Raw genomic sequence first — 8,713 nt, forward strand, 5'->3', positions numbered from 1 at the left:
GGTTTGGGGACCTGGGATGGCAGGATCCAGCTTTGTGGCCTGTGTGCAGCAAATTTGATGGGTCTCAGCCCCTGGATTTTGGCCTGTGGCTCACAGAACTACCCTCCCCCTTCCCTGAGCTCTGCTTTGCCGGCCCTGGGGCTCAGCCAAGGGGCTCAGGGCTGACAGGTGTGCACGCGCACGCGTGCCCTGCTTCCCTCTGCTGGTTAGAGTGTGAGAAGCTGTTCCCCCCCCTTGGCTGCTTTGGGAGGTTGGTTTGGTGTGGGTGTGTCCCAGGCCCCCCTGGCGTGGGCGATTTGCTGGCTGCTGTTCTATGGCAGGTTGAGCATCCGCAGCTGATTAGGAGCCCCAAAGCAGTAGTAATGCACCGGCCTGATGGGTGTAACTGTGCCCCCCTGCCCCTTGCACTGACTGACCAGACAGAAGATAAGTGCCCTACTATTGCTGCTGCATGAGGGAGATCATCCATCAGCTCCTGACACAGAGGCCCATCAGTGATTCACTATTCTGGGTCACCAGCTCTTGTCAGGCCTGACCAACTTATTATACCTCACACCCTGGCCTCCTGGTATTTATTAAAAGGTGGCACATAACATAGCCCCGAAAAGCTCCCCATGCAATGATCAGTTACATTCCCGCAGGATGGATGGACGGTGAAAGACTTTATACATCTACGCTGGAAATACGTGCCTAAGATGTGTTTAAACCAGGCATGCTGGGGGCAGTTGAGAAGGAAGTTTTTCTCCAGACAAAGGAAAGAGCCCCACGCCTCAAACCAGGCGTGACCAAACTCAGTGGGTTGTTCACTGGTATCCGTCACAGCAAGAAGAGAACATTTACATTGAAAAAATAGCCGGTGGGGGAGTAGACAGTAGGGTGGCTACACCAGATAGCAAAGTATCTACATCCCGCAGGGGAAAGGAGCTTAGTCTGGGTGGATTTTGGGTTAATGGCCTATAAAAAGAAAGGGACGAGACTCCCCTCCGGCCTAGTTATCCATCACTGGGCCGATCGAAGAGGCCAGGGGTCTTGTACATCTGAGAAAGGTCGACCCCTCACGCAAGGGTGCTGAAATCTCGGGGGACTGACTATCGGTGAGGAGGTGAAGATTGTAACTTGCTGACGTTTTTTTAGGCACAAAAGCGTATTTTTACTTGTGTTTGCTTGTCACCCTTTCTATCATTGTCCCTGATACTCGAACTGCCTGAAAACCTCTCTTTTAAACCGAATCAGCTTGGTTTAGTTGGTATCCAAGCCAACCCTGTGCTTTGATTGAACTAAGCGAGTGTTAACGCCAGTCAGAGATAACAAGCTGCTATTTCTGTCTCTTGAAAGGCGCAGCAACCTGGGAGCGGCCCAGGAGAGGGCTGGGCGTGGCCGGGAGCTGGTTTGGGGGAATTTGGGATGGGAGGCGTTGGGGGGTCACTCTGCAAACGGCACCAGGGCGGTGGAAGCCAGCGGGTGACGTGTCGGCTAGCTCCCGCTGTCCCAGAGCTGCAGAGCGTTGAAGGCGGATGGGGCTGCTGGGTGGGGGCCGACACAGTCCCACGCTGACCCGGCCAGATCCCAAAGAGTCACCGCAGCTCCAGGGCAGCAGCCGTGTTTTGGAGTGGCAGTCAGCCGGTTCCAGTCCCCGCTGCCACCGGGCATTTGAGTGGCTAAGGGATGTGTATCTGCACCAGGCCACCCCGGGAACCCCCCTCCCGCCGGCCCTGTGTGGCATCTGGATCCGTTAGCGTGGCGAACCCTCCTGTGTGAGTCAGGGCAACGATTTTCCCCAGCCAGATGAGCACCGGGTGATTTCCCAGGGCGACCGGCAGGTCTTTGGGAGCGGAGCGAGGGGATTAGCGTGCGTAGGCAGGAGCATGCGCAGCGGGGTGGCTGAGCCCAGGATTGGATGTGGTGACACTGACAGAGCCGTGCAAACTCCTGGCTAGTAACAACACTGACGCGGGGAGGGGTGGGAGGTTAATGGGACTTGGAGCCTGGAAAGCTCCTCACCCCTCCCAGAACACCTGCAAGCAGCCCCCTCCCCCTGAAAATGTGCCCAAAGGGAAGACGCTGGAGCCTGCATAAAAACCCCACAGCCACGTCTCAGATCCAGGAGCTCACAGCTTGCGGCTATTCTCTGTCCCTCCCGCCCCGGGCCCATGGGGGTTGGACTGGAGGCATGTGACGGTGCCAGCTCCTTTGTTCGGGATGGCGTCTCCCTGCATTGGGCTCTCTCCTTTGCTTCTCACGCTCAGCTGTTTTGGCCTCTATTCTCAGTTCTCTCTGCAGGGATCCCCATAGGGACCTGTGTCGGCCTCAAGACCTGCACCCCCCCCCCTTCCCCGGTGAATCCGTTCTCCCTGCTGCTTAGCATCTTTCTCCAGCAGGGGTTTCATCCCCCCTCTCTCTCCCATTTGCACCGGAGCCTCCCGGCCACGGTCGGTCTCGACACAGGTTTTCCGACGGCGCTTTGGGAAGTTGAGGAGGCGCCTCCGGCTTGCTCGTCCCAGCCTTCGTTCTGTTTCCTTTGCCCGAAATAAACGTGCCGGAAATAACACATCGTGACCTTTCTCTTTACCTGTTTCCAGTCCTCCGGCTGGTGAACTTTCTCCTTGTCTGTGTTATCTGGGGCAGAGAACCCGAGAGTGGTAGAAATGTGGGGCTGGAAGGGACCTCAGTTTGTCTGTGCTGCGGGGTCAGCCCCCCAACCCCACCCAACACCGCTTGCACCCCAGGTGAGGGATTCAGGATGTTTCTTTGCCTTCCAAGTTATACCATGCCCAGTCCTTTGTCTTTATTCGGACTGCAGCTTTCCAAAGTGGCCACCGATTTGGGGGTGTCTCAGTTGCCGGGGAGCCCCACGGGATCTCTCCAAGGTGTGGAGTGACCCCAAGAGTCAGCGGGTGCTGGGAGGGAGGGGCTCAACACCCCTGGAAATCAGGCCCTGAGTGCTGGATGGGCTCCCAAAATCAGAGCCCCCTTTTGTTTGAACTGGGCAGTGGGGGAGCAGCAATGGAGGGGCATGGTAGTGGCGAGGGCTGGGACCCTCCCCACTGTGTCTGATCCTCCAAAGTCTTGCGTGACGTCCTGGCTGCCCACGCCCTCCCGGGATTGTGTGTGATGTCGGAGGCCAAGATTGAGCTTATCAGCTACCAGGTCCAGGTCCAGCTGGCTTCCGGGTGCCGTGAGACCCAGGAGTTTGGGTGGCAAGCTCGGAGGGAGCCCCTCTTCCCCCCCAGCTTCTCATTTGGGAGCATCTTCGTAAGCGAGCCTCAGCCCTGACATTTCCCCTCCCAGCACCCGGAATAGAACCGAGTGCGGCGGCAATTTTGTCATTTTCTTTAAACACCCGCTGCTCGCTCAGCTCCATTTCACTAATGTGTTTATGTGCCTGCTCCCCGCCATCATCTGCTCCCCACGGGCGCTCCGCTCTGCTCCCGGCCCGCCTGCCTTGTGACTCGCTCCTTTGCCTGACACAGCCCCGGGTGTCAAACACCGGCTCCCCGGGGAGCTGCCTCCAGAGATCTGCTTTCTGCGAGGCCCTGTCTGGGCAATGCCCATCCATTTAGCCGTGCCCGGGGCACCTCGCCGCATGCCACTGTCGAAGCCGCGTGATCACATGGCATCCTGGCCTTCCTTGCGCTGCTCCCAGCCCTCTGGGTGGTGAGTGGTGGGGTACTGCCTGGGAGAAGGGGCATAACTCAGAGACGTTAAGGCCAGAAGAGACCATCGTGATCATCTAGTCTGACCTCCTGCACATCGCAGGACACAGAACCTCACCCACCCACTCCGGTAATAGACCCCCTAACCTCTGGCTGAGTTACTGACGGACTCAAATCATGGTTTCAAGTTACAGAGAATCCACCATTTACTCTAGTTTAAACCTGCATATGACTTGTGCCCCATGCCGCAGAGGAAGGCAAAAAAACCCCCAAAACCACCAGGCTCTCTGCCAGCCTGACCCAGGGGAAAATTCCTTCCCACCCCCAAATATGGCCGTCAATGAGACCCTGAGTATGTGGGCAAGACCCACCAGTCAGACCCCTGGGAAAGAATTTTCTGTAGTAACTCAGAGCCCTCCCCATCCAGTGTCCCATCACTCCTGTGATCTGTCCTGCTGCATCCTGGCGAAAGCAGAGCCTGCCCGAAGAAGAGCTGGAGCAGGTCAGCAGAGCTCGGGGCGGCTGCACGGCAGCACATGGGTTCGCCGTCCTCAAGAGAGCAAAAAGAATGAGTTGGCCGCCAAAAGATCATGAGGTTTTTTGTGTGGTTTTTGGTCTGCCTCGGCTGCGAATCTCCGCCTGCCCACCCCTGAGTGTGGGTGACACTCCGGGTGGCCAATGCTCCTCCATCTATTGGGAAAGGGGGCTTGGGATCCTGCTACAGGAGTTGTAACCCCACCTCTGCCTGTCCCCTGCCCAGCAATTAATTCTGCCCTCACCCCCATCAGTTCACGCCCCCAGCCTCACCTCTGCTCCTCCCGGGATTCTTCATCTCCCTCTCCCAAGCCTGGGGGATCCACTCTCCCCTTCCAGGTTGGGGGCGGGGGGGGCAGCTCTGTGTGTGCTGCTGGGGGTAGGGTGAGGAGGGGAGGGGAGCAGAGTCGCAGTCCCATCCCCATTGTTCACAGGACAGGGGGAGCTGCCCTGAGTGGCTGGACTCTTTCTGCTCCCCCCGCCCCCATGAGAATGGCTTTGGGTTGTGGTGGGGAAGGGGAGGCCTTAGTTGCTCAGCCCCCAGAGGTAGGCAAGTGGCGCAGGCAGCGTCAGGGGGCTCAGATTTGCTAGCCGGCTGGAACGTCTCATGCCATGGCCAGGCAGCTCCCCCTCAGCCGAAATCCTGTCACTGTAAGAACGCCATGAGTGCTGGCAGCACCGGGCTCAGAGCACCAGCCCCGTGGCCAGCAGGCGGGGAGCGAGCAGGGGGTCAGGCCCATCTCTCGCCCAGCACCAGAGCTGACTGAAAGAAGAATCCTGGGGCATCCTGGGGAAGGGGTATGGTTGTTCTCAGGCCCAAGGCATCGGGTCACAGGGCTGACACTTTTGGACCATGGGCAAGCTCCAGGCTCCAGCATCTGAGTGCTAATGGGCGTCTCGGTGCCAATGGGCTGGTGCCCTGAATTCACCCACCCCTGGGGTGTCCGCCCCCCTGCAAGGCAGAGCAGGTTAAATTAGGCCGATTAACCTTGTATGTTGCACCTAGATGATTGAGAGCCAATAAAGCCCAGTGGAAAACGAAGTTCAGCTGGGAAGGAGCAGGCTGGGCCTGTCTAACGGGAGGAAGCTGGGAGCAGAAGGCAGCTGTGGGAAAGTAGCCGGCAGCTGTTCCCTGGGAAAAGGGAGGTTTGTTTGGAGCAAAGAGAGGAACTACTCTGCAGTTACTCCCTCGGATGGGGGAGTTTGACCACACCACACAGGGTGGGGGCAAGACAGTAGGAAGGAGTCCAGGGAAATAGCAGCAAGCTCAGGGAGCAATCAGGCCATTGTTGCTGGACACAGGGTCCCTGGGCTGGGACCCAGGGCATTGGGCAGGCCTGGGTTCCGGCCTCAGCTGCTGGGGAAGTGGCACAGGTCCTGGCCTTGGAGTAGAAGCCTGCCTGGAAGTTAACGGTGTGGGGAGAGCGGATCCAGTGGGACTTTGATACCCCGGAAGAGGAGGACATCACAGTGCCCTTGCCGGGGGGTTGAGTCATGGACAAGGAGCACCTGGAGACCGAGGGGGGACGTGGTGTGAGCCACCGTTGGAAGGGGCTGTCTGACCTGGAAGGAGATGTGGCTGCCAGGCGGCCCCCCCAAAGTGAGTGACCCCGTGACACAGCAAAGGCTCTGGGTGAGAAACCCCTGAGGTGTTTGAAAGTGTAGCTGGGAGAGCGAAGGATGCCTAGACATCCTTAACTCTGGCACCCGTGTGGCTGTGCTGAGAGCGCGCTAGACCTTTGCTTGGTCAGGGGCTGGGGGAACGGCTGTAAAGACCCCTCCTGATGCAAGATGGAAGGACAGAGGCAGACACGGGCGCAGGTCAGAACACACAGAAACACTGTGACTGCTGGGGGTGCTTGTGGCTGTGATCCCAGCCTGCGGCAGCTGGACGTGAATTCGTAGTGTTCCAGGGACCACGGGGTGGCGCTGAGGCAGGATTGAGTGCACCCAGACCATCCCTGTGTGTGACGTTTTGGGGATCCTCCAGACCAATAAGGGGCCCTGTCACCGCCCACCCTGTAGGCTAGGGGGGCTGTCTATTGTGCAACTGTATGTCAGTTCCCAGACATCACGAGCTCAATGTCTCCCCCTGCCTTACTCTTGGCAGGGTGCAGTCCTGAGTCTCCCCAACTTCCTCCCCCCAGAGTTCTTAACTACCAGGCCCTCGAGCCGTTCCCCTCTGGTTTGTCCCCGCCAAAGGTGTGAAACCAGACCCCCCACCCCCCCACCCCGATATCATCGGCACACGCAGTGACCTGCTTGGCGTAAAACCAAAGTTTATGTAATAGAAAAGCCACCGATTCTGAGAAGAAAGCCACCGCGGCCCAGCTCCACTCACAACAAACCCAGCGATGACGCTTCAGCCTTGGCACCTCTAGAGCAGCTGCATCGATTCCCTTTTCTAATACAAGCTCTCCACTGCCTCTGAAACATTTCCCAATGTGCCCCCTAAGATCCACCGGGCCCGGCCAGAGTCTCTCCCTCAGCTTCTGGCTGAAATTCCTCGGTCCTACCACCCCAGCCTGTTTCAAAACGGTTTTTTCCTTTTGTTCTTTCCTCTCCAGTCTTGGTGACGCATGTAGGGAAATGTCCTCGGGACTTGAGAGCCTGGAGATGTCTCAATGTCTTTCCATTAACGTAATGGTCCATCTTTGTCTTTTCCTGCGGTGGATGATGGATAATTGCTTGGAGCCGGCCTGGGGGGAGCCCCTCTCTCCTGTGAGGCGCAGCTGGAATTGTGAACACAGAGTTCGCTAGACATGAAGTCCCTAACCGCAGTCTCTATTCATCTCTCACAATGCCCAGCAGGCTCCGAACATTACAAGCTTACATCAAAGACCTCACCGAGACAATTGTATGGTTCAATAATATGTCTGCAGTCGGCTGGTCCATGCTGGGGATTTAAACCTTCTGTTCTCTCCTGGGGTGTCTGGGCCCCTGTTGTCCTGAAAAAAACCACTGATGGAGCTTCCCCAGTTTCCATGGGTGACCTGGTCTGGTGCTTACCCATCCTTAGAGCTAGAAAGTTTTCCTAATATTCAGTCTGAATTTCCTGTGCAGCAAACCCAGCCAATTCCTTCCGGTCCTACCTCTGTGGACATGGAGAATAATTGATCGCTTTCTCTTGACACCAACCCCTTCCCTATTCACCAGGTTCCCCTCAGCCTTCTCTTCTCTAGACTGTACAGGCCCAGCTGTCCTCGCAGGCCAGGTTCCCTAAGCCTCTAAGGATACGTCTACACTGACGGCGGCAAATGCGCCGCCGTCAGAACGATTTATCCGGATCGACTGAGCGGAAGTGAAGACCCGCTCACTGGATCCGGAAGTCGATTTAATGAAACCACCTCCCCCAAAAAGCGTCAACGGGTACACATTTCCCGGCGACGCGGCGTGGTGGAGGCCGCGCACTAAACAGAAGTTACCAAGTCGACGGGACTTACACAAACTAACTCCCGTTGACGGATGCCAAATTTTGCCGGCCGTGTAGACCAGGCCTGAGTTTGGTTGTTTTCCTCTGGACTCTCTCCAGCTCATCCACATCTGTCTTGAAATGCGATGCCCAGAACTGGATCCAGTGCCCCAGCTGAGGCCTCACTAGAGACGGACAATTACCTGCCCCCAATGCATCAGTGGCCAACCCTATGCTACAGGGCAAAACCTCTCGATCTGAAGGGCCTGGGAAGTAACTTCCCCTATGGGCAGGTTATTCCAACCTGGAATATAAGGAGCCTTGTTCTTCTCCACTAACACCACAGACTTTGGCAGAGTTCCCACGGATTTAACCCAGGACATGTGAGAGGAGAATTGGCCAGCCCAATTCAAAATCCTTCCCCACGCAGCTGCTCAGATGTTACTTCCCTGTGTTGTCATAATGCCGCTCAATCCCTAGTCTCCATGGAGAGAGCTCTTCACCCAGCACTGAAATGCAGCTGCCTCTGGCGTGAGACATAGCAGCTGTGTTACATAGCAATGGACACAATAGCTCAGGACAGGAAGTGAAGCAGGATAAGTTATCCGGGTGAGACTACAGGGGGAAGTCAGGCCAGCAGATTGTAGCGAATGGGGATATTTAACCCCATAGTCTGTGTGCTTCTGAATCTAATATCTAGTTATGTGCAAGGCTGGGATGCAGAGACCAGGAAGGGCCGATAACAGCAAGCTATATGCTCAGCCCTCCTGCCCCGAGTGCCCTGGAGGGTGTGATGTCAGTCCCAGGTGGCGCAAGCCTCCGTCTTGACAAAGGTGACGTGCCTGGCACATGCTGCTCTGCACGGCCTTGACTCCTGAGGCCCTGGGGTGGGGAAGGGAGAATTCCAGCACCCTGGGAGGTTGGAGGGCGTCTCCAGTGATGGGTGCAGGGAACCTGGCCCTGTTACTTATTAAAACTTCCCACAGCTGCGATGGCCATTGGCAGGCCTCCAATCCTGGGGCCGATCGATATCCGAAGGGAGCCTCTGCTCCCTCCCTGGACCTCCTGCCACATGCCTCCAACTCACTGCCTTTGGCAACAGAATTGATGTAGC

The 8,713-nt window shown here is 57.0% G+C and overlaps 1 long non-coding RNA gene across 1 annotated transcript; it reads left to right on the forward strand.

The window, feature by feature from the left end:
* Positions 1 to 5,641: 5,641 nt before the first annotated feature.
* LOC137158721 (uncharacterized) lies at positions 5,642 to 7,215 on the forward strand. The gene is made up of 2 exons (XR_010921472.1): positions 5,642 to 5,787; positions 6,755 to 7,215. It is a non-coding gene; the product is annotated as an uncharacterized lncRNA (long non-coding RNA).
* The last annotated feature ends 1,498 nt before the right edge of the window (positions 7,216 to 8,713 follow it).

The sequence above is a fragment of the Emydura macquarii genome, unplaced genomic scaffold (genome assembly GCF_026122565.2).
Source record: "Emydura macquarii macquarii isolate MOO-44397 ecotype Brisbane River unplaced genomic scaffold, CSIRO-AGI_Emac_v2 contig_1790, whole genome shotgun sequence".
Lineage (NCBI taxonomy): Eukaryota > Metazoa > Chordata > Testudines > Chelidae > Emydura > Emydura macquarii.